The following is a 26,044-nucleotide window of genomic DNA, read 5'->3' on the forward strand; positions in this document are numbered from 1 at the left end:
AATAAAAATTAATTAAAAAAAAAAAAAAAAACACAGAGCATTGCTCACCACCCAGTTCTACAAGGATTAAGTCCTAACCCACTGCAGTCACCTACCGATCAACAGCGCACAAAGAGGAAATTCATGATAACATGATGATAACATGATAAGTTACCCTGTACTTTGGACAAGCAGGTCCTTTAGATAGTTAGAGATATACCTTAGGAACAATTTTTTTTTAATTAATTAATTAATTAATTATTTTTTTGGCTGCGGTGGGTTTTTGTTGCTGCACTCAGGCTTTCTCTACTTGGGGCAAGTGGGACTACTCTTCGTTGTGGTGTGCAGGCTTCTCACTGCGGTGGCTTCTCTGTTGCAGAGCACGGGCTCTAGGCACGCAGGCTTCAGTAGTTGTGGCACATGGCCTCAGTAGTTGTGGCACACGGGCTTAGTTGCTCCGTGGCATGTCGGATCTTCCCGGACCAGGGCTTGAACCTGTGTACCCTGCATTGGCAGGTGGATTCTTAACCTCTGCGCCACTAGGGAAGTCCCAGGAACAATTTTAATGAACCCAGACCCCTGCATCTTCTCATACATAGAAAAGTGCTAAAATCATTAACTGGAGAGAGCCGGTTTTTCTAAACAGTAATAATCTTTTACCAAGAGATATGCTTGACTGCACATATTTCCCAGCCAAAAATCATGTATAAACTGACTCCTGCTCTACCTTTTCTGAGCAGCTTCCTCGGAGCTACTGAGTGACTGTCTCCCGGGCTATAGTCCTCAGTAAGACCTGGAATAAAACTTAAAACTCACAACTTTTTTTTTTTTTTTTAAGGATTGAATATTTTTTTGAATTTTTGAATTTTACTTTATTTATTTTTTTATACAGCAGGTTCTTATTAGTTAACTATTTTATACATATTACTGTATACATGTTAATCCCAATATCCCAATTCATCCCACCACCACCACCCCGCCACTTTCCCCCCTTGGTGTCCATACCTTTGTTCTCTACATCTGTTTCTTTATTTCTGCCCTGCAAACCAGTTCATCTGTACCATTTTTCTAGGTTCCATATATATGCATTAACATATGATATTTCTTTTTCTCTTTCTGACTTACTTCACTCTGTATGACAGTCTCTAGATCCATCCACGTCTCGACAAATGACCCAATTTTGTTCCTTTTTAAGGCTGAGTAATAGTCCATTGCATATATGTACCACAGCTTCTTTATCCATTCATCTGTCGATGGACATTTAGGTTGATTCCATGACCTGGTTATTGTAAATAGTGCTGCAATGAACATTGTGGTACATGACTCTTTTTGAATTATGGTTTTCTCAGGGTATATGCCCAGTAGTGGGATTGCTGCGTCATATGGTAGTTCTAGTTTTAGTTTTTTAAGGAACCTCCATACTGTCCTCCATAGTGGTTGTATCAATTTACATTCCCACCAACAGTGTAGGAGGGTTCCCTTTTCACCACACCCTCTCCAGCATTTGTTGTTTGTAGATTTTCTGATGAGGCCCATTCTAATTGGTGTGAGGTGATACCTAATTTTAGTTTTGATTTGCATTTCTCTAATAATTAGTGATGTTGAGCAGCTTTTCATGTGCTTCTTGGCCATCTGTATGTCTTCGTTGGAGAAATGTCTATTTAGGTCTTCTGCCCATTTTTGGATTGGGTTGTTTGTTTTTTTAATATTGAGCTGCATGAGCTGTTTATATATTTTGGAGATTAATCCTTTGTCCATTGATTCGTTTGCAAATATTTTCTCCCATTCTGAGGGTTGTCTTTTCGTCTTGACTGTAGTTTCCTTTGCTTTGAAGTTTCATTAGGTCCCATTTGTTTATTTTTGTTTTTATTTCCGTTACTCTAGGAAGTGGATCAAAAAAGATCTTACTGTGATTTATGTCAAAGAGTGTTCTTCCTATGTTTTCCTCTAAGAGTTTTATAGTGTCCAGTCTTACATTTCAGCCTCTAATCCATTTTGAGTTTATTTTTGTGTATGATGTTAGGGAGTGTTCTAATTTCATTCTTTTACATGTAGCTGTCCAGTTTTCCCAGCACCACTTATTGAAGAGGCTGTCTTTTTTCCATTGTATATCCTTGCCTCCTTTGTCATAGATTAGTTGACCATAGGTGCATGGGTTTATCTCTGGGCTTTCTATCCTGTTCCACTGATCTATATTTCTGTTTTTGTGCCAGTGCCATATTGTCTTGATTACTGTAGCTTTGTAGTATAGTCTGAAGTCAGGGAGTCTGATTCCTCCAGTTCCGTTTTTTTCCCTCAAGACTGCTTTGGCTATTCGGGGTCTTTTGTGTCTCCATACAAATTTCAAGATTTTTTTGTTCTAGTTCTGTAAAAAATGCCACTGGTAATTTGATAGGGATTGCATTGAATCTGTAGATTGCTTTCGGTAGTACAGTCATTTTCACAATATTGATTCTTCCAATCCAAGAACATGGTATATCTCTCCATCTGTTTGTGTCATCTTTGATTTCTTTCATCAGTGTCTTATAGTTTTCTGAGTACAGGTCTTTTACCGCCTTAGGTAGGTTTATTCCTAGGTATTTTATTCTTTTTGTTGCAGTGGTAAATGGGACTGTTTCCTTAATTTCTCTTTCTGATCTTTTGTCATTAGTGTATAGGAATGCAAGAGATTTCTGTGCATTAATTTTGTATCCTGCAACTTTACCAAATTCATTGATTAGCTCTAATAGTTTTGGTGGCATCTTTAGGATTCTCTATGTATAGTATCGTGTCATCTGCAAACAGTGACAGTTTTACTTCTTCTTTTCCAATTTGTATTCCTTTTATTTCTTTTTCTTTTCTGATTGCCGTGGCTAGGACTTCCAAAACTATGTGGAATAACAGTGGTGAGAGTGGACATCCTTGTCTTGTTCCTGATCTTAGAGGAAATGCTTTCAGTTTTTCACCATTGAGAATGATGTTTGCTATGGGTTTGTTGTATGTGGCCTTTATTATGTTGAGGTCGGTTCCCTTTATGCCCACTTTCTGGAGAGTTTTTATCATAAATGGGTGTTGAATTTTGTCAAAAGCTTTTTCTGCATCTATTGAGATGATCATATGGTTTTTATTCTTCAGTTTATTAATATGGTGTATCACATTGATTGATTTGCATATATTGAAGAATCCTTGCATCCCTGGGATAAATCTCACTTGATCGTGGTGTATGATCCTTTTAATGTGCTGTTGGATTCTGTTTGCTAGTATTTTGTTGAGGATTTTTGCATCTATATTCATCAGTGATATTGGTCTGTAATTTTCTTCTTTTGTAGTATCTTTGTCTGGTTTTGGTATCAGGGTGATGGTGGCCTCATAGAATGAGTTTGGAAGTGTTCCTTCCTCTGCAATTTTTTGTAAGAGTTTGAGGAGGATGGGTGTTAGCTCTTCTCTAAATGTTTGATGGAATTCACCCGTGAAGCCATCTGGTCCTGGACTTTTGTTTGTTGAAAGATTTTTAATCACAGTTTCAATTTCATTACTTGTGATTGGTCTGTTCATATTTTCTATTTCTTCCTGGTTCAGTCTTGGAAGGTTATACCTTTCTAAGAATTTGTCCATTTCTTCCAGGTTGTCCATTTTATTGGCACAGAGTTGCTTGTAGGAGTCTCTTATGATGCTTTGTATTTCTGCAGTGTCCGTTGTAACTTCTCCTTTTTCATTTCTAATTTTATTGATTTGAGTCCTCTTCCTCTTTTTCTTGATGAGTCTGGCTAAAGGTTTATCAATTTTGTTTATCTTCTCAAAAAACCGGCTTTTAGTTTTATTGATCTTTGCTATTGTTTTCTTTGTTTCTATTTCATTTATTTCTGCTCTGACCTTTATGATTTCTTTCCTTCTACTAACCTTGGGTTTTGTTTGTTCTTTCTCTAGTTCCTTGAGGTGTAAGGTTAGATTGTTTATTTGAAACTCACAACTTTTTAAAATATTTTTTGGCCGTGACACATGGTTTGTGGGGTCTCAGTTCCCCAACCAGAGAGTGGACCCGGGCCCTCAGCAGTCAAAGTGCGGAGTCCTTACCACTGGACCACCAGGGAATTCCCAAAACTCACAACTCTTACGTTGTGCATTTTTCTTTAAGTAAAAAACAACAACGACAAAAAACAAAAAAACAAATCTCTTTATATGACAGCTGTGATCTGACTCCTGTCACATTGGCTCCTTTTGTACCTGAACATCATCAAATGATTTTCCCACCTTAAGGCAATTACCCTGGCAGTTCCCTGCCCCAGCCCTTCCCACGGTGAGGGGCTCAGCCTCATCCTTCAGTCTCAATTCAGATATGACTACTCTCTATCACATCGTTTTATTTACTTGTTCATAGCATTGATCACACTGTGCAATTATCCTATTTATTTTGCTGGCCTATTATCTGTCTTCTCTCTCAGCTAGAATGTAAGTTCCATAACGGTACCCTTGTCTGTCTCGTTCACTGTTGTATGCCTGTAAGTAGATAGGGTAGGGGGTCCTGAGAGAAAGAGCATAAGGTATGGTTTTCTTGACATAAGAGAAGCCATTTGTGGCCTAAGTCATTTTGTGATCTAAGCCTGGCCACAATGCTTGCCCTGGAACAGGTCTCAGTAATCAATGATCTTTTAATAATGATCTTAAGGGAACAAAAGAACAAACTGTTATCAGGCAAGAGAAGTAAGGATAGCAAAGATACCAAATCAGTTGTAAAGACTCCCAGTTCTGTTCCAGTTGTAAAGATTAGCCTGAAGCACTTTCTTGAGCTGTTTTGCAGAATTCAAACCCCCCTCAAGTGCTCAACCGCCAGATCAACTAGAACTTAAGGGATGGTGATGGTGACCTTTTCTGACCCTTCTGACTTCAATCAACTAAAGCTTGTACTCTGTTGACCTTTGCCCCAATTCTATGCTGAATTCTCCTCTGCTCAAGCCCCTTCATGAATATGCATGTATCCTTAGCTTAAAAATTCTCCAGTTTTGCTGTTCGGGGAAACACTGCTTTGAGAAAGATCCACGGTGTTCTCCTTATTTGCTACAAATAATAAATCCTTCCTTCTCCTCATCTTTGGCTTGGTTGTATCTTTCGGCTCAACACCCACCAAGAGGCAAACCCAGTTTTTTGGGTAACATGCCCACCACCTACATCTATGCCTGGATTATGGAGGTGCTCAATATAAACTTTCATGGAATGGACAAGATTCCTCTAAAGAGTTAGTGGCCATGAAACTGAGCTCCCCAATATACACCATCTTGTGGGAAAAACAGCATCATGCAATCCAAGAATTTATAGTTTAATGTTCACTCCTAAAGAGAAAGGCAAATACTCAATACTCAATGTGCTAAGAATTACAGTTAAGGTATCTCTGTCCCACCCCCAGAATCAAAAATAAAAAACCAGGATGAATTTACCATTTGAAAACAGAACACATAATGGCTTGTACCCACATCTTTCAGGTGCTACGGAAAAGACCAGGCATTTGTTAAATCTCCACCTGGAGTGTATCCTCAGGAATCCAGGATATAACTGGAATGCAGAGATGCTAAGAAATTTAAACTTCTTTTGAGCTGTACCCAGAGAGCTGTGGTTAAACCCAGTCTAGAAATAATGAGTATCAGGAGGAATTCACCTATGTTTCTCAAACACTGTATACTCTAGGGGAAAGAATGTTTATAAATAACAGCGATAATAAACATGACTGTCCCCCAAAAGCAGAAAAGCAATCCTTTTATAGCTAGAAGCCTAGGGCTCGTCCCCTCTCAGGCACCTCCTCTCCCTTCTGTTCGGCCAGCCCAGGAGATGCAGCTCAAGGCTCCTTCCAAGGAAACTATTAGTAAGAGTTAGCTGGAAGGAATGTTACCAGAAAACTGGTTGTGCCTCTTGGTGGGTGTCGGGCCAATATATGAAACCAAGCCACAGATCGGGAGCAGGAAGCATTTATTATCACTTACAGCAAGTAAGGAGAACACTGGGGATCTTTCCCAAAGCAGCATCACCCTGAACAGCAAAACCGAGGAAGTTTTAAGCTAAGGGTACACGCATATTCATGAGCTTGAGCAGAGGAGAATTCAGCATAGAATTGGGGCAAAGGTCAACAAGAGTCCAAGCTTGAGTTGATTGAAGTCAGGAGGGTCAGTCTCATCCTGCCACCCTCCACCTGGGTGGGGACCTTAGTTCCTGCTGAACTCAGAGATCTATTATTATGTATAATCCCTTGAGGAGGAACTAGGATTCTGCTTTATTACCGCACTATTGTTTGGCTGCCTTTTCTCAGTTCCTTCATTCCTTTGTTCCCTTGAGATCATTGATTACTGAGACCTGTTCAAGGGCAAGCATTGTGGCCAGGCTTAGATCACAAAATGGCTTAGGCTGAAAATGGATTCTCTTCTGTCAAGAAAGTCATGCCTGGTTCTCTTTCTCTGGGGACCCACCCCCCAAACCTATCTGCTTACAGGAGGGGCTGAAAGTGAGGCTGGTCTTCCGTTGTTTGAATGATTTAATGTCTTAAAGTGAGACTGTATTCATGTATTACTTATGATAAAAAGAGAAAACAGTATTACTTTTAAAACAACAGTTAGCTTATCTTCTGTCAGGGAGGAAGAAATTTTCCTTTTCGCTTTTAGGTTCTTCTGGCTGGTCTAAAAATTAAATTGGAATGACACACATTAACAGTAGAAAATCAGACAAAAATTTAATAACATGGGAGATACCCAGGAAAACTGAGTCACTCACCAAGATGGCTGAAGCCCTCACCTTAAATACCATTCTCACTAAAGACCACAGAGGATATTGACGATGGGGAGAGTCAGTTACGCGGGGTTACAGGCAAAGGCACAGTAAACAAGGGTGAGGTTGTTATGCAGATTTAAGTCATTGCCTTCTCCATTCATGATACTTTCTAGAGATTTGGTCAACCTCCTCTCCCAGGTATAGTGAGGGAACCGCCCTTACAATTGGAGATTTCCCTTACAAATGTAAATATTTCTTACAAAAGGGTAACTCCTACTTGATTTTCAGAGTTTTTCCCAGATCTGCTGTTTCTTAGAAATAAACCAGCTTAAAATATTCCAAAGAGACACATTTTGGGGCAGCAAATTCTGTTCCGCTACAGTCCCCCCTTTGAAAGTTCCCAGGGAAGTTTCACCATCCAGAAGCTAAGTTGATACAAGACTCCATATCTTGTTTGAAGCAGTTACTCAATCCTGAGAATAGGTCAGTTCAGTGAAATGGCTGTCTCATTTCAGGAGGTGGTGATAGGGCTGGGCTCTCAAAGATAGTACTGTACTCTACGTGAAATCAGGTATTTAATAAGAGGCATTTCTACTGCGACAGAAGAAAAACAAAGCTTAGTAGTTGGAACAAACTATAAACCCAGTGTCTGAGTCCTGAGAGCTGCCAGTTGAAGAGACATTTATTTATTTATTTATTTATCTATTTATTTTTGGCTGCGTTGGGTCTTCGTTCCTGTGCGCGGGCTTTCTCTAGTTGCGGCGAGCGGGGGCTACTCTTCGTTGCGGTGCGCAGGCTTCTCATTGCGGTGGCTTCTCTTGTTGCGGAGCACATGCTCTAGGCGTGCAGGCTTCAGTAGTTGTGGCACGCGGGCTCACTAGTTGTGGCACGTGGGCTCTAGAGTACAGGCTCAGTAGTTGTGGTGCACAGGCTTAGTTGCTCCTCGGCATGTGGGATCTTCCCGGACCAGGGCTCGAAACCCTGTCCCCTGCATTGGAAGGCAGATTCTTAACCACTGTGCCACCAGGGAAGCCCCTTGAAGGATATTTAGATGTCAAAGTCGAAGCATCTTTCTGCGGTTTGAAATGTCTCTGATGATGTCATCAGTGTGCAGGTAAACTTTCTAAGTGGCTCACACAGCAATAGGCAGGGAGATTATCTAAACATGGGCTATTGTGATGATCTCTCTTAAATGTATATCAAGTATTCAGCTTCAGTTTGCAGGGCTTCAAAAAAAGGGCAGCTTTAGTTCTCAATGATTCCAAGCCAAAAGTGGGAGAAAAATTGGAAATGTTAGTTTGCAGAGTTATAGCCAAATAGTTGAGTAGAAAAATTCAGGATCCAGTCCAGTTTATAGGTGGATAAACAAAACCTCAAAGACAATTAATTACAATCTAATATTCATAGCTGAGTGTTATACTTCCTGCTGAAACTGAAACCAAGCAGCACCCTGTGGGGCTCCTGGGCATGGAAGGCTTTCACAGAGTTGCTAATCAGGGAAGGGAGGGGGTGCAGAAACAAGGAAGGAGCAGCCCAGAAAGTGCAGCCTTGGGGCAGGGTCCTGGTTCTACTTCAAGGGATATACATTACAATATCTTTGAGCTCCTTACAGAACTAAAACCCCCAACAAGTGGAAGATGTTAGCATTCTTCATTCCAGATTAAAGGAACCAGAGAAGCTCTTCAAGAAACCACCTCAGGCCAGATTAAAGGAGTGTAGGCCCTTCACACACCCTAATCCTTATCAGCAACCCTGCCCTTGAACCATTGCTAGAAAACTGCTCAACAAATCCTCCCAGGTTGGAACAAACAGTTATTGAGGGGCATGTGTTTCCTGTGTTCCCCCTTTGCCTGGCAAAGCAACAAAGCTATTCTTTTCTACTTCACCCCAAGCTGTGTCTCTGAGATTCAATTCGGCACCTGTGCACAGAGGCCGAGCTTTCAGCACCAATTCCAAGTTGGCAAGGGCTCTGATTCACAGTCATTCAGGGATCCAGGCTAACTGAGTCTCCACCATCATTAGTACATTGCTTTTCAAGTCACTCTGGCCATCACTGCAAAGGCCCATTCAGCTCCTGAGACGAGGGAAGATGGAACATGAAGGAAAGCACATGGCATATTTTTTGGACAAGGCTTGGAAGTAGCACACATCCTTCCTGCTCATACTCCATTGGAAAACTTAGTCACTTGGCTCTATCTACCTCCTGGGGAGACTGAGAAATGCTATGAAGCTGGGAACCCAAATGGTAGTGAAACAGGAGGGAAGGGGGCAGGGCACAACCTTTAAAAGAATGACATAGCCTTAGGACACGACATAAATGGTTAGAACCAATTAGGCCCAAGATGGCAGATAAGACTTCCACTGGACCTTGAGCCTCAGTATACTCTCATGGTAGCACATCAGCATGCTAAATGACACACCCACAGGCGCCATGACAGTTCCAAGGCCAACCATAAAAGGTCAACAAGTGGGCAGTAGCCCAATTCCTGGAAATCCCCACCCCATCCCCAAAATAGCTGGAATATTCCTCCCACTCATTAGCCTATGAAATTACCCACCCCTATAAAAACTGACAACCCCATACCCTGGTGCCTCTCTTGCCTTCTGAGATGGCCCACACTCTGTCTGTGGAGTGTGTGTTTCTCTCTAAATAAATCCACTTCTTACCTATCACTTTGTCTCTCACTGAATTCTTTCTGCGATGAGACATCAAGAAAGTGAGTTTCATTAAGTCCTGAGACCAGGTGTGTCATCTCAGTTAAAAGAACGTGGGTTCCACATCTTCTTTATTCATTCATCTGTCGATGGACATTTAGGTTGGTCCCATGTCCTGGCTATTGTAAATAGTGCTGCAATGAACACTGGGGTGCATGTGTCTTTTTGAATTATGGTTTTTCAGGGTATATGCCCAGTAGTGGGATTGCTGGGTCGTACGGTAGTTCTATTTTTAGTTTTTTAAGGAACCTCCATACTGTTCTCCATAGTGGCTGTATCAATTTACATTCCCACCAACAGTGCAGGAGGGTTCCCTTTTCACCACACCCTTTCCAGCATTTATTGTTTCTAGAGTTTTTGATAATGGCCATTCTGACTGGCTTGAGGTGACACCTCATTGTAGTTTTTACTTGCATTTCTCTAATAATTAGTGATGTTGAGCATCTTTTCATGTGCTTCTTGGCCATCTGTATGTCTTCCTTGGTGAAATGTCTATTTAAGTCTTCTACCCATTTTTAAATTGGATTGTTTGTTTCTTTGATGTAGACATAGGGAATGGACTTGAGGACATGGGGTGGGAGGGGGAAGCTGGGACGAAGTGAGAATAGCAGGGACATATATTCACTACCGAATGTAAAATAGTTAGCTAGTGGGAAGCAGCAGCATAGCACAGGGAGATCAGCTCGGTGCTTTGCGATGACCTAGAGGGGTGGGATAGGGAGGATGGGAGGGAGGCTCAAGAGGGAGGGGATATGGGGACATATGTATGCATATGGCTGATTCACTTTGGTGTACAACAGAAACTAACACAGTATTGTGAAGCAATTATACTCCAATAAAGATCTATTAAAAAAAAAAAAAAAAAAAGAACCTGGGTTCAAGTCCCAATGTGAGTTGCAGGGTTTCAGTGCCATGCCTTGCCAAAACTCAGGGTGCTGTTGCTTAAGAAGAAGGGGAGAATGCATAGCCATTCTGAGACAGGCATTGTTAAAACCATTCTATAGTTGAGGAAACTGAAGCTCAGACTGGTTAAATAACCTGCCTGCCCAAACTCATGCAGTTTCTACATGTTAGAGCTGGAACTCCACCTCTGCTCTATCTCATTCCAAAGCCAGTGTACTTTCCAGCACCCATACTAACCTGGCTCACTCAGCACGCGAGTTTGATCCTCAGCAACGTGCCAGGAGATTCTTTGAAGCCACACAATAAATACAGCACATCTTTTTTTTTTTTTTTCCACACACACACACTGTATTTTATTTTTACAAGAGATAAATAGACTGACACCAAGCATTGTACATGGATGACCACAACAAAAGCAACAATGATTGCAATTACCAAACATGAAACACACTCATACTATGTCATAATATTGACATTCAGTCCAGTAATCCTCCACTGTAACAGCTCCTTTACTTTGCAGTGAAAATTGATTTGTATATTCTTTGCCTCTGAGTCCTTGTGGGATTTTTTTTTTTTTTTAATTCAGACAGAAAGTCACAAAAATTATACTCATCCTCATCAGTTCACTCAGTCCCATGTAATTAATTTTTTTTTTCATCTTGATCTTTTGTTAGCACTTTTATGAGTTCATCAGTTTTTCATTAGAGTTCTGAAAATGCTTATTCATTCAGTTCAGCAGTATACAGCACATCTTTTATGTGCACACATTTCACTCCATGATTTAGGAATAAAACAAGTTTACTTAAGACAAACATTATGGTGTAGAGGGCCAAACTGCGCTGATTTCTATGATAAAACAGGAGACTTGAAAGAAATTTTACATTAGTCCCTGTAGATGAAGCAAAGCTTGGGAAGCCCCTCATCGCCCTGCAATATCCCCATCACACTCTCCTGCTCCTTGTTATACGGTGACTGTACTCACTGCTGTTTTCTAGTCTTATCACCAATCGCAGGGTTTAACTATACTTGGAACATATAGCCTTCTAGACCCCAGCAGTACTCACTTTTTTTTTTTCATGAATTTTTATTGGAGTATAGTTACTTTACAATGTTCTGTTAGCTTCTACTGCACAGCAAGATGAATCAGCCATACATAAGTACTCACTTCTTTAAATTTATTTGTTTATTTATTTTTGGCTGCACTGGGTCTTTGTTGTTGGGTCTTCGTTGCTGCGCGCAGGCTTTCTCTAGTTGCGGCGAGCAGGGGTTACTCTTCATTGCAGTGCGCGGGCTTCTCATTGCGGTGGCTTCTCTTCTTGTGGAGCACAGGCTCTAGATGTGCAGGGTTCAGTAGTTGTGGCACATGGGCTCAGTAGTTGCAGCTCGCAGGCTCTAGAGCACAGGCTCAGTAGTTGTGGGCTCAGTAGTTGTGGTGCACGGGCTTAGTTGGCATGTAGGATCTTCCCGGACCAGGGCTCAAACCCGTGTCCGCTGCATTGGCAGGCAGATTCTCAACCACTGCGCCACCAGGGAAGCCCCAGTACTCACTTCTTATAGCATAGTATCAATATCACAGGCTGCCAATTGATTTAAAAACAACAACAGCAACAAAAAAATACTTTGATTTTTAATAGAAATGTTCTGATACTTTTAAAAGTTTGAAAATGGCTGGTGATCCCATTTTGGATAGAGTCCCTATGTAATAATATTGTAGTTGCTGCTACAAAATATAATTTCCCAGTCAGTTCACACAGGTTTAAGGATATCTGCTGATTTGCAAGAAAGGGTCTCAGTTCTGATATAAATAATTCTATGTGGCCCTGAGGGCACACAGTCTTAACTCATGATGATGTTTATAGCCCAGCAGTTCCTTTGATGCTAAGCTTCCAGACAGTTTCCTGCAGATAGATCTTTCTTTTCACTGTGGAGCTTCATGTGGCTGGTAAGATCCTATTATGGTGTCTGCTGGAAGGCTGTGGTTCAATTTTAAATCAAGCTTTGGAAGAATCACCAGTTTTGGTGTGTGCCCCCTATAGTTATTATACCAGTTAATGAAAAGTTTAAGAATACAATTTGCTTATGTGGACACCAAGGGGGGAAAGCAGGGGGTGGGGAGGATGAATTGGGAAATTGGGATTGACATGTATACACTAATACGTATAAAATAGATAACTAACAAGAACCTGCTGTATAAAAAATCAAATCAAATCAAATTCCAAAAAAAATAAAACAATTAAAAAAAAAAGGAATACAATTTGGAGGACTATCAAATTGGTTCCAGACGTCTGAGGGGTGGGTATGCAAATGAGTAGAAGATTTAGATACACACAAAAAAGATGTTTCCTTTTTTTTAAGGTGTAGATGCAGAAGGCCTTATCAAACTATACCACAGTTTGATCATGAGATAAATTGGTTATTATTTACACGGACAAGTAGCTCAGAGATTGACTCTCTAACGTGAACAAAAAATCAGGTTGTTTAGTTTGCCCAAGTGCTAACACACACCTTTGTTAGGTGACTGGATGGGGAAAAAGGAGAGGGAGTATCTGAAATATTAGACGGGGAATTTCATTTTCTAATAGTTTGGTCTCTAATAAACAGATGATATGTAAGCCAAACAAAAAAGTAAGATTGGGGCCATCACACTTTCTACACTGAAGGACAGAATATTTAGACATTGGGGAAAAAACGTCTACGAACATCCTAAAAGTCAAAGAACTTGTATCGTTTGGGACCTGGGACTCAGATTCCATGATGACCCTATGACTAACACAGTTCAGGCTAACTCAGCCAACCAGGATTTAGCAGAGGACAGGAAAATCATGAATTGCTTAGTACAGGTGAAGAAAAGCAGATCTCAAAAAAGGGGTTAAGAAAGGATCAGTTATAATTTACACATCTGATGATTGTAAATAGTGAATTTCATTGAATTTAAGAGACCATCTCCATTTCCAAGGTGTTAACATGTTAAGGGAAAAAAAAAATCAAACTTGTATCTTATATCTTAGAATTGATGACACAAAGCTCTGTAGGTGAGGGCTGGACTGGGGAAACACATTTCCTTAACTGGGAAAGAAGCCAGAAAGAATTGTATGCAAAAACATAATGACAATTGTTTCAGGTTGGCAAAAATGTTGCTGGGACAAGTTTCAGAATTGGGTACGTGCTCAAGCACAAACTGCAGGCCAGGTTCCTTAGGAGCTCTGAGTGGGAGAATTGCTATTAGACAAGAGTCCATTAAGAAGAGGATCTGTATCGTATCTCTGTTCTAATTAAACTCCAAATTTCATTTAAAAAAAGAAAAAGAAAAAGGAGAGGAGGATCTGTATCACTACCTGGGCCCTGTGAAGTCTTTAGGTTGTACTGAAATATTCACACACCTACCTCTAAGCCCAGGGCATTAGTGCTACAGAGATATCTAAGGGAAAACTTTTTAACTGGTTTCTTATTCCAAAAAAATATCTTCAGGGAAGTGTGGAATCCACGTGGTCATTAAACCAATTGGTATGTTGTAGGTTTTTTTGTTTGTTTGTTTTGTTTTGTTTTTGGCTGCGTTGGGTCTTCGTTGCTGCACACGGGCTTTCTCTAGTTGTGGTGAGCGGGGGCTACTTTTCTTTGCGGTGCACGGGCTTCTCATTGCGGTGGCTTCTCTTGTTGTGGAGCACGGGCTCTAGGCACATGGGCTTCAGTAGTTGTGGCACGCAGGCTTCAGTAGTTGTGGCACACGGGCTTAGTTGCTCCGGGCATGTGGGCATCTTCCCGGACCAGGGATCGAACCCGTGTCCCCTGCAATGGCAGGCGGATTCTTAACCACTGCACCACCAGGGAAGTCCCTGTTGTAGGTTTTTAAATTTTTATCTTATTTTATTGTTTATTGTTAAGAGTTTCACAGATGGACACTGGAGATTTAAATCAATTTTGGTTGCCATGGTAGGCTTTGGATTCTGTCAGCTGGAGACTGATAACTCTAGTCAAAAGGATTCTATTCTATCATGTTTATATTCATAATTACAGTATAATATTTTCTCTGCTTATTTATTTACATTCTGAATGACTGGCTTTGGACTATTGGTTTTTTTTTTAATTGAATGAAATATTCTTTAAATTCTATAGTGTTTTAAAATTTTCAAAAGTTTCACACACATGATTTCATATAATCCCATAATAATGGACTATTTGTTTTAACATTTTACATTTTCAATCCTGTCAGTTACCTGTATGACCAAGACAGTCTATATTTTGCTACTTCACTATCAATAAAGAGGAGCTCTGCTTAACAACAGAGCCATGCAACCTGAAGCCTGGAGGACAGAATGTTCTTGATTATACAGCTGCCTGCATTGTTGTGAGGGTAAAGGAATAGATACCTGTGATAGCAAGCCCAAGGTGGCATCCCAACTCTCTCTGCCCTGCTATACAACATAGAATCTCTGGTCCAGGGCTTCCCTGGTGGTGCAGTGGTTAAGAATTCGCCTGCCAATTCAGGGGACACGGGTTCGAGCCTTGGTCCGGGAAGATCCTACATGCCACGGAGCAATTAAGCCCGTGCGCCACAACTACTGAGCCTGCGCTCTAGAGCCTGCGACCCACAAATAGTGAGCCCACGTGCTGCAACTACTGAAGCCTGCACGCCTAGCCCGAGCTTTGTAACAAGAGAAGCCACCGCGATGAGAAGCCCGCGCACCGCAATGAAGAGTAGCCCCCGCTCGCCGCAACTAGAGAAAGCCCGCGAGCAGCAATGAAGACCCAACGCAGCCAAAAATAAATAAATAAAATAAATCTATTAAAAAAAAGAAAAAGAATCTCTCGTCCAATTTCTATATAGAGAAGACAACCCTGAAGAGAATGTTGACTGGGTAGGGTAAGACCTGGAAATTTAAGGAAGTTTGGACTCTATAGACAAAGTAACAGGGTGAAACTGCGGGTTATTCAACAGAGTATAATAGAATTAAAAAATAAATAAATAAAATAAAATAAAAGGGGACCTCCCTGGTGGTCCAGTGGTTAAGACTCTGCGCTTCCACTGCAGTGGGTATGGGTTCGATCCCTGGTCGGGGAACTAAGATCCCACATGCTGCACATGGCACGGCCAAAAAAAGAAAAAGTATAATATAATTGGAAATAGGATTTCAGGAAATTGGTCTGGCTGTCATGGTATAGAAAATGGACAAGAGTAAATAGGGAGCTTACTGTTTAAAAACAGGTCCACACAAAAACAAAACAGCAACATAGATCAATCAGAAAGTATACTATGAGATGATGTAATGCTAAAAGGAATTTTCCAAAAGGAATAATATTGCCTAACACCTACCATGTGGTAGACTCTATCGCTGAGTGTATTTCCAGTATCTCATCTAACCCTAACAATTGTCAACAGTTGTAATTAGGTATGGCAGCTCCCATTATACAGATGAAAAAAGTAGTTTGGTGAGATTATGTAACTTTCCCATTGTCACTCAGTTTCTGAGTAGTAAAATTGGGATTCAAATCCAGACCTGCCTAATCCCAAGGCCATTGTTCTTTCCAAAATACCAAACTGTCATACTCTAAAAACTACAAAATATTGTTGAAAGAAATTAAAGAATACCTAAATAAATGGAAAGATACCCCATGTTCATTGATCAGAAGACTTAATATTGTTAAAAGGGCAATCCTACCCAAACTGATCTATAGATTCAACATGTTTCCTATCAAAATCCCAGCTGGCTTTTTGGCAGAAATTGATAAGTTGATCTTAAAATTCATATAGAAATTCAAGGGACCTAGAATACACTCTTTTTTTTCTTTTTTAAGCTCAACACTCACACCCCTCCCCTCCCCACTGGGGTCAAGGGAGTGACCCCCACCCACTACATAGGCACATATCCAGGTCAAGACTGGCTAACTGATTTTACAGTAATGCCCTTGGGCACAAGAAAATTTCAGATATTTGCTGGTTTTGACTGACACCTTCTCTGGTTGGATGGAGACATTCCCCACCCAAACCAAGACTGCCTTAAAGTTCTCTAAGGCCCTGCTCAAAGAAATAATTCCTTGGTTCGGGGTCCCTACGTCTATCCAGAGTCACAATGGGTCCACCTTTGTTTCCCAAATTACTAAAGGAGTCTCTAGAGCCCTAGGAATTAAATGGGGTTTACACTCGGAGACCACAATCCTCAGAAAAAGTAAAACAAATCAAACTCTCAAAAGAAACTTAGCCAAACTATGTCAAGACACTCATCAACCCTGGATCGCCCTTCTCCCCATAGCACTTTTGAGAATGTGAATAGTCCTTAAAGGAAAGCTCAGGTTGAGTCCATATGAGCTCATGTATGGGAAGCCCATTCCTGAAGGACCCAGCTCGAAGACCAACCTTAGGAATATGGACCAACAGAAATATACCTTACAGAGAGGGGAAATAATCAAAGCTTTACACACCTACAGGGATCCGGAACTGCCTTCCCCTTCTGACATCACTTTACATCCTTTCTCCCCTGGGGATTGGGTTTATTAGAAAACCTGGAAGGCTGGAAATCCACACGTCCAGTTAGACCCCAAGTGGACAGGCCACTACCTAGTAATCTTGACCACTCATTCTGCCTGATAATTACAGGACTTAATTCCGTGGGCCACCATACCAGAGTGAAGGCGTGCCTGAGGAAGAAGTTACTGAGCCAGCCACGCCTTACACCTGTGAACCTGTCATAGACCTTAAATCACTTTTCAAAAGGACAAGCTTACCAATAGATACGTGATGTGGTGGACAGGCTTAGTAGCTGGCTTTGTCACCGCTCTTGCCTTACTTGGCTTCTGCTGTTCTGTGAAAGCCCCTCCTTCTGGCAAACGTCTCTGTCCATGCTGGGTATGGGGGATATTAATACTGGAAGCAGGAGGAGTGGCCATTATTGTCTATTCTTTCTTATCTTTTCTGCTCTCTTACAACCGTCCACGTGGAATGGGAATTCAATGCAATAGTAAATTTCTCAAGCATTAGAGCCCGTGGACAAAATCTATCCCGGTGCTACATCTGTCACCCCCGCTCACAAAGTGGCACCTATGGATTAAACATATTACACTTTACCCCTAAAAGTGACCACCTCACTCTCACTTTGGCTAACAGGTCTGCTAAAGCTACCCCTCTTGAAGTTCACATCCCGTCCCTAACACAGCTCCCCTGCTTGGACCTCACCCCTCACATTAACATCTCTAATGAATACAAAGCACCCACTCTGAAGTGCGCCCCTGTCAACAGTCCCTGCAAAGGGTAGGAACTTGTGATGCCGAAAGCTCAACCTCTTTGCCCCGGTGCCGAATCGAATCTCGGAGACAAAGAGTTTTGGGTGAAGTAGAAAAGGAGAGCTTTATTGCTTTGCCAGGCAAAGGGGGACACGGCAGCCTCCTGCCTTGAAAAACTATGTGCCCCTGGAATACAATATTGAAAAGGAAGGACATATTTAAAGGATTCACACTTTCCAGTATCAAAACTTACCACAAAGCTACTGCAATCAAGACAGTCTGGCACTAGCAAAATGACAGACATATAAATCAAGGGAATACAACTGGGAGTCCAGAAATAAACCTGTACATTCATGGTCAAATGATTTTCAGCAAGAGTGCCAAGACAATTTAAAGTTGGACCCTTACCTAACACCATATACAAAAATTAACTCAAAATGTGTTATAGATCTAAATATAAGAGCTAAAACTACAAAGCTCTTAGAAGAAAATATAGGAGTAAATCTTTATGACTTTGAGTTTAGGCAATGGTTTCTTAGGTATGACACCAACCGCACAAGTGACAAAAAAATAAATACATTTGACTTCATGAAAATTTAAAACATTTGTGTTTTAAATAACACCATCTAGAAACTGAAAAGACAACCCACATAATAGGAGAAAACATGTGCAAATCATATATCTCAAAACCACTTTCTATTCAGAATATATGCAATACAACAATAAAAAGATAAATAATCCAATGTTTTTGTTCTTTTTTTTTTTTTTGGCTGCGCTACACACACTTGTGGGATCTCAGTTCCCAGGGATTAAACCCCAGGCCACAGGCAGTGAAAGCCCGGAATCCTAATCAATAGGCCAGGAAACTTCCCAATCCAATCTTTTTAAATGGGCAAAAAATCTGAATAGACATTTTTCCAAACATTATTAATCATTAGGTAAATGTAAATCAAAAGCACAATGAGATACCGCTTTGCACCTACTAGCTAGGATAGTTATAAACAAATAGATACTAACAACTGCTGGTGAGTATGGGTAGAACTGGGAACACTCCTACATTGCAGGTGGGAATATAAAATAGTGCAGTTGCTTTGGAAAACAGTCGGACAGTCCCTCAAAAGGTTAAACATAAAAGTTACCGTAGGACCTAGCAATTCCAGCCTTAAGTTTATACCCAAGAGAAATGAAATCATATGTCCACACAAAAACTTATACACAAATGTTCACAGCAGCATTATTCATAATAGCCAAAATGTGAAAACAACTCAAATATACCAGCCGATTAATGGATAAGTAACTTGTGGCCATCCCTAAAATAGAATATTATTTGGTCATGAAGAGGAGTGAAATACTGATTCATGCTATAACATCAATGAATCTTGGAAACATTACACTATGCGAAAGAAAGCAGCCACAAAAGACCACATATTGGGCTTCCCTGGTGGGACAGTGGTTAAGAATCCGCCTGCCAATGCAGAGGACACAGGTTCAAACCCTGGTCTGGGAAGATCTCACATGCCGCAGAGCAACTAAGCCCGTGCGCCACAACTACTAAGCCTGTGCTCTAGAGTCTGTGTGCAAACTCTTATCAACTGTGCTTTTCCTGGTAACCTCCCATAACTGACTCTCCCTACCCTTAACATCATCTTTCGTCTTTAGCTGAGGATGGTATTTAGAACAAGGTCTTTGGCCCTTTTGGCAAGTTACTGTTTTTTTCTGGGTCTCTCCCATGTATTATTAAGTTTGGTTTGATTTTCTCCTGTTAATCTGTCCCATGTCAATATAATTCTTAGACCAGCCAGAAGAACCTAAGACTACAGAGGAAATTTTCTTCCCCCCAACAACAGAAAGTAGATTCATAGTTGCCCAGGGATGGAGGATTTGCAGAGAAATGAGGAGTGACTGCTAATATCTATGGTACTTCCTCTTAGGTTTATCAAAATGTTTTAAAGTTGACTGTCCTGATGGTTGTACAATTCTGCAAATGTATTCAAAACCATTGAGGGCTTCCCTGGTGGTGCAGTGGTTAAGAATCCGCCTTCCAATGCAGGGGACATGGGTTCGAGCCCTGGTCGGGGAAGATCCCACATGCCACGGAGCAACAAAGCCCATGCACCACAACTACTGAGCCTGCGCTCTACAGTCCGCGAGCCACAACTACTGAGACTGTGTGCCACAACTACTGAGGCCCGTGCGCCTAGAGCCCGTGCTCCGCAACAAGAGAAGCCTGCGCACCACAACGAAGAGTAGCCCCCACTTGCCACAACTAGAGAAAGCCCGCGCGCAGCAACAAAGACCCAGCACAGCCAAAAATAAATAAATAAATATATTTTAAAAAAATACTCACATTAGAATCAAGTAAATCAAGTGGTTGTGCTAACTTCTAATTTTTAACCAGTTTATAGATGACCAGTCAAGAAAATTAGAAAAATGTATCCAAATAGTTGGGGGGGCAGTGAAGGAGCCAACCTTCAAAGATAATCACTATTTTTTTTTAATTAATTTATTTATTTTTGGCTGTGTTGGGTCTTCGTTTCTGTGCGAGGGCTTTCTCTAGTTGCGGCGAGCGGAGGTCACTCTTCATCGCGGTGCGCGGGCCTCTCACTGTCGCGGCCTCTCTTGTTGTGAAGCACGGGCTCCAGACGCGCAGGCTCAGTAGTTGTGGCTCACGGGCCCAGTTGCTCCGCGGCATGTGGGATCTTCCCAGACCAGGGCTCGAACCCGTGTCCCCTGCATTGGCAGGCAGATTCTCAACCACTGCGCCACCAGGGAAGCCCCAAAGATAATCATTATTAATATTTTGGAGTGTTTTCTTCCAATAATCATGCATCATAGTTTTTTCTTCACATAACACTATATTATAAGCCTATCTCCACGTCATCAGGTAGTTTGTTTGTTTGTTTTTGGATGCACCACGCAGCGGGTGGGATCTTAGTTCCCCGACCAGGGATTGCACCTGGCCCTCGGCAGTGAGAGCGTGGAGTCCTTACCACTGGACCGCCAGGGAGTTCCCCAGATAGTTTTTTGTAAACGTTATTTAATGCCCATGGAGGTGTCATGATGTATTTAACCATTACCCTATCAATGACTGGTTCCTGTTTTCCCCTATCTTAATGGGGAGAAAGGATTAATATCTTTATACAGAAAGCATTTTGGTATTTAGGATGATTTCCTTGGATAGATTCTGATTCCTAAGAAGTAGAGTTAATGAAACAAAGGACATGACCATTTCATAGCATTTTTCCCAAAAGTTGTACCAGTTTATTTATACTGAGAAGTGATAAAGTTAATTTATATATTGGGACCCACAGAATGGAGGCACCCCCAGTGACCCTACACATGTCACAAATCTAGACCTAAGTCAGCCTGCACTTACCCCAAATGCCTCACTGTCAAGGGAACCGAACAAACACCAAACACTGTCCTCCAAGTCAGCTTTAGCCAGCTCACCTTACCCGAGAAAACAGGACTTGCCAGCCTTACAAGGAAATTCCCAACCTCCAGGCCAATCATGCCCTGTTTCTGCTTGCTCTTTCTAAAGCTCTGTACAAATCTTGCCCAAAATCCCTCCAGGAGAAGGCCCCACTGCTTGAAAAGCACTGTCCTCCCCCAAGCAATGGGTTATTTTCCCTTGAATAAAGGATCTCAGACGTATAAGTAAATGGTTTTAGTTTGGTCATTTGACAGTGTGCTACAAAGTGTGATTTAAGACCTGGAATTTATGTTACGTCTTCATCTCTGAAGTATTTGTTTATTGCTCATTGTCTCTATACTCCTGTTAGAATATAAGCTCCACAAGGGCAGGAATCTTGGTTTACTGGTATATCTCAAGCATCTAAACAGTGCCTGGCATATAGGAGACATTCAAATATTTGTTTCAAGAACAAATGAGATAGGAAGAAGTTTGTTTTTTAATCATGGTTATGTAGTCCCAATGGCAAGATTTAACCGCAGGTTACAACAGAGCTGACAAGTGAATGTGTCCCTATGCCCATCTCATTCTCTGGTATTATTTATCATGACACAAGTTAAGCTTGAATCACTTATTGCATGCCTACTTCAGATATAAAAGTTGCATTCCTTAGTTCTTATGTGTAAGAGAAACTGCTAGTTACCAATCTGATTTCAGGTTCTCTTGCTATCTTGAAGAGCATATACTCGGCTAGAAGACCACATTTCTAATCTCCCTTGCAGACAGGTTGTGGTCAGATAATTATTAAGATATATATGGAAATTGTTGGAATTCCTTCTAGAAAAGATCTTTGAAATGGGAACAAATTGCTGATGCGGTCCCTTGTTTTCCTTCTTCTGCTTCCTGCCTAGAATGCAGACATGATCATTCCAACAGCCCTGCCGTATACAATGAGGTAAATTTAAGGATGGAATCTCTGGGCTTCCCTGGTGGCACAGTGGTTAAGAATCCGCCTGCCAAGGCAGGGGACACGGGTTTGAGCCCTGGTCGGGGAAGATCCCACATGCCGCGGACCAACTAAGCCCGCGCGCCACAACTACTGAAGCCCGCACGCCTGGAGCCCGTGCTCTGCAACAAGAGAAGCCACTGTGATGAGAAACCTGTGCACTGCAAGGCTCTGCAACAAGAGAAGCCACTGTGATGAGAAACCTGTGCACTGCAAGGAAGAGCAGCCCCCCCACTACCCCCACCACAACTAGAGAAAGCCTGTGTGCAACAAGGAAGACCCAACGCAGCCAAAAATAAATAATAAATAAATAAATAAATGTATTTAAAAAAAACAAAACACTCCCTCAGTTTTGCTGTTCAGGGTGATGCTGCTTTGGGAAAGATCCCCGGTGTTCTCCTTACTTGCTGTAAGTGATAATAAATGCTTCCTCCTCCCAATGTGCGGCTTGGTTGTGTCTACTGTCTCGACACCCACCGGAGGAGAAACCAGTTTTGGGGTAACAGGACCATAGGTGGCCGCGCAATTATAAGAGTTTGGTAAGGCCGTGGGGAGTTCCCCAGCCAAGTTCACCCCTCACTCCCTGTCTCGCAGGAACGCACCTGCCTCACTGTTCCCATCGTGCTCAGCTGTGGGCTGGGCCCACTTTATGAGAAGCAAGGCCCCGGCTCCACAGCGGTGATGGGTGTCAGAGCAAAGCCACTGAGGGCATGGATCAATCATACCTTTGCAGTCCCAGTGAGACGTCTGAGAGCCACATTCTCCTGGTTCAGGATACCTGATGATCCTCTGAAAAGACGCCTGGAACAGTGTTACCTTCTGAGAAAAAGGGATATAATAAGTGAAAAAACTCCAACAGAGTGTAACATACATTTTTGAATGAATTTCTTTAATAAATATAAAAATACGCTCAAAGCAATTGGGATTTTTCTGCATTTTTAAATATGTTAAAGATGATATCACTTCAGTTAGAAGTGAAGAATCATTTATAGTGATAGAATTAGAGCCCTCATTACTTTGTTTTGTTTTGACTATTCATTGACTGATGTACTTCCGGTCTTTGACAGTGCTATGGACTGAAATGTGTCACCCCACCCAATTCCTATTTTGAATCCTAACCCCCAATATGACTATATTTGGAGATAAGGTTTTCAAGAAGGTAACTAAGGTTAAATGAGGTCATAAGGGTAGGGCCCTAATCCAGTAGGATAGGTGGTCTTAGAAGAAGAGGAAGAGAGAGAGATTTCCCTTCCCCTCATGCTCATATATGTGTGTATCTATGTACGTGTGTATACATATATGTGTACACATGTGTATATAGCTTCACTTCAGACAGCTGAAGTTAGACGTTAACAAAGGAACTAGTGAAACTGCTGGGCAAACAGCAGTGCTAAGCAGAAAGTCTCAACAGGAGAAAAACTACAACCTCTATGTTTCTTAGCTCCTTCTCCTCAATTTCTGTTTTGAGGTTGCTCCAATCTTCAGGGAAAAAAGACTCACCTGGTTCTTTATGCCATTGTTCTTTCATCGGTCTCCTGCCTTCCAGCCTCACTGACCACCGCCACTTGCTTTCCACCACCACGGCCGACCTACAACTGTTCACGTAGAGTGGCCTTCCCGTTGTCACATTCAAAGGATCCACTCGCTGCCTTGACCTCTTGGGAGCATTCGCCACTGTTCTACCCTTGTAGAAACTTTTGGTTCCCTTACTTCGAAGATACCAGTCTCCCCCTGTTCTCCTTCTTTGATTAGGTTTCAAGTCTCTTCCCCTTCCAGCCATCCTTAAAGCTATGTGTTTCACAGGAATTTCATCCTTTAACACTTTTCTTCTCTCACTCAGAGACTTTTTGTGAGTGAGCTCATTATCCATGGCTTCGACTACTGGACCCTCAAACATGTCTGGCGCTGACTCTGCTATGAGCTCCCAGTCCTTAGTTTTATTTGCCTACAAAGTGACTCCACCTGGGTGTTCCACGGGCGCATCTCAACGATATGTTCCCATCTTAACTCTCAGGGAGTGTCCTCCCTGAGAGGCATCTCCACCTGTTTTCCTTATTTGGTACCATCATCTACCAGTCACCCAGGTCGTCCCTAGACTCTGTCCTCTCCTCCCTCACCCCCTGGATTTAATTTGTCACTCAACCCTGTAGTTTCTTTCTCCTTCATAGTTCTTAAACCCATCTCTTTTCCATCACTGCCCCCAATTTACTTGTTTGGGAGGTAGTATTGAGGGAGCCACAGGAATGTGCATCAGAATCACCTGTGTGGTTTTCTTTTTAAAGAAGTGTGCCTGTCCTGCCCCTCCTCCAAAGGTCCTGAACCAGCACGTCCTCTTCCTCACCACGCTATTCTCATTCTCCCCTGGTCTCCCATCCATCCTCCACACCGCTGACAGATCATCTCTCCAAAAGGCAACCGTCAAAGCGCAACCTATCTGTCTTTTCAGAGGTTCCGCAGAACCTTCAGGATAAAGTCCAAACTCCTCGGAAAACCCTTGACACTTTGGTTCTTGCCCACAGCTTCCACCTCACCTCCTGCCACTCCCTTACAGGCACCCTGCACTCAAGCCTTATCGAAGTGCGCTACTTGCTGTTCCTGGAACATTCCTCCTTTCCTTCCCTTGCTGTTCTCAGTGGATCTCCTCCGTCAGCCCTTTCCGCCTGGGAGTCATCTTGTTCAAAAAGCCTCTCCTGACTTCTCCAGGCAGTTAGGTACTTCCTCTTCTGTGTTTCCACAGGACCTTGTTCATATCATGATTCTATATTTATTATTGGATGATTATAAGTATTTGTGTTTATACAGTGTCTCACCCACTAAGCTATGAGCACACTTTGTTCAGTTCCTTATGTATGCCCTCATGTAGACACCCACACATAACGTGTACTCAACGAATGCTTACTGAATGAATTTTTGAAGTGAATAAAGTTTTAATTTACACTTTTCTGATTGATTAAAGTATACAGTATTTTTTTTCTTTTTCTTCTTTTTCTTTTTTTTTGGCCTCGCCGAGCGGCATGCTGGATCTTAGTTCCCTGACCAGGGATTGAACCCATGCCCCCTGCAATGGAAGCACGGAGTCTTAACCACTGGACCGCCAGGGAATTCCCATACAGTATTTAACGTATAACAAAAATGAAACTACTGACCCACTTTCAGGACAGCATGCTCTTTGAATCCCTTTAATATTTATTTATTTGCCGCGCCGTACTGTATGTGGGATCTTAGTTCCCCCACCAGGGGTCGAACCTGTGCCCCTTGCAATGGAAGCACAAAGTCTTAACCACTGGACTGCCAGGGAAGTCCCTGAGTCCCTTTTAATAATGACAGTTTATATTCGAACAGTACTTCTGATTTTTCAAAGCACTTTTTTTTTAATAAATAATCTCACCACACTTTTTTTTTTTTTTTTTTTTTGGCTGAGTTGGGTCTTTGTTCTGGTGCGCAGGCTTCTCACTGCGGTGGCTTCTCTTGTTGCCGAGCACGGGCTCTAGGCGTGCGGGCTTCAGTAGTTGTGGCACGTGGGCTCAGTAGTTGCGGCACGCAGGCTCTAGAGCGCAGGCTCACTAGTTGTGGCACACGGGCTTAGTTGCTCTGTGGCATGTGGGATCTTCCCCGACCAGGGATCGAACCTGTGATCCCTTACATTGGCAGGCCGATTCTTAACCACTGCGCCACCAGGCAAGTCCCTCAAAGCACTTTTCTTCCAACACTTTATTATGAATATTTCCAAACACATGGGAAAGAAAAAGAATTGTAAGTGAACTCCCATAGACCCTAGATTCTAATTCAACATTTTGCTGTATTTGCAAAACACTTTTTATAGGCTAGTTTTATCAGCACTTTTTATTTCACCTAGTGACTAAGGTATGATTCTGTCTGTTTTTATAGACTAAGACTAAGAGACTAAGAGATTTAATGATTTGCCAAGAAGCATATCTCCCAGGAGTTATGATCAACCTGTGCCAGCTGATGGCAACCACACCTTCCAGGCGTCAGATATATAGCCCAGGCCTGAACATACATTGAATATCCTCGGTAATGAAAAGCTTCCAATACCTCAAGACAGGAGAATCACCAGAACCATG

General features: G+C 41.9%; 1 long non-coding RNA gene across 1 annotated transcript in view; it reads right to left on the bottom strand.

The window, feature by feature from the left end:
• The window catches only part of LOC118895202, a 44,901-nt gene that overhangs the window by 16,285 nt on the left and 2,572 nt on the right, over positions 1–26,044 (bottom strand). Inside the window, exon 2 of the long non-coding RNA XR_005019903.1 lies at positions 22,685–22,778. This is a non-coding gene — a long non-coding RNA (uncharacterized LOC118895202). The remainder of the gene's footprint in view (positions 1–22,684; positions 22,779–26,044) is intronic.

The sequence above is a fragment of the Balaenoptera musculus genome, chromosome 5 (genome assembly GCF_009873245.2).
Source record: "Balaenoptera musculus isolate JJ_BM4_2016_0621 chromosome 5, mBalMus1.pri.v3, whole genome shotgun sequence".
Classification (NCBI taxonomy): Eukaryota; Metazoa; Chordata; class Mammalia; order Artiodactyla; family Balaenopteridae; genus Balaenoptera; species Balaenoptera musculus.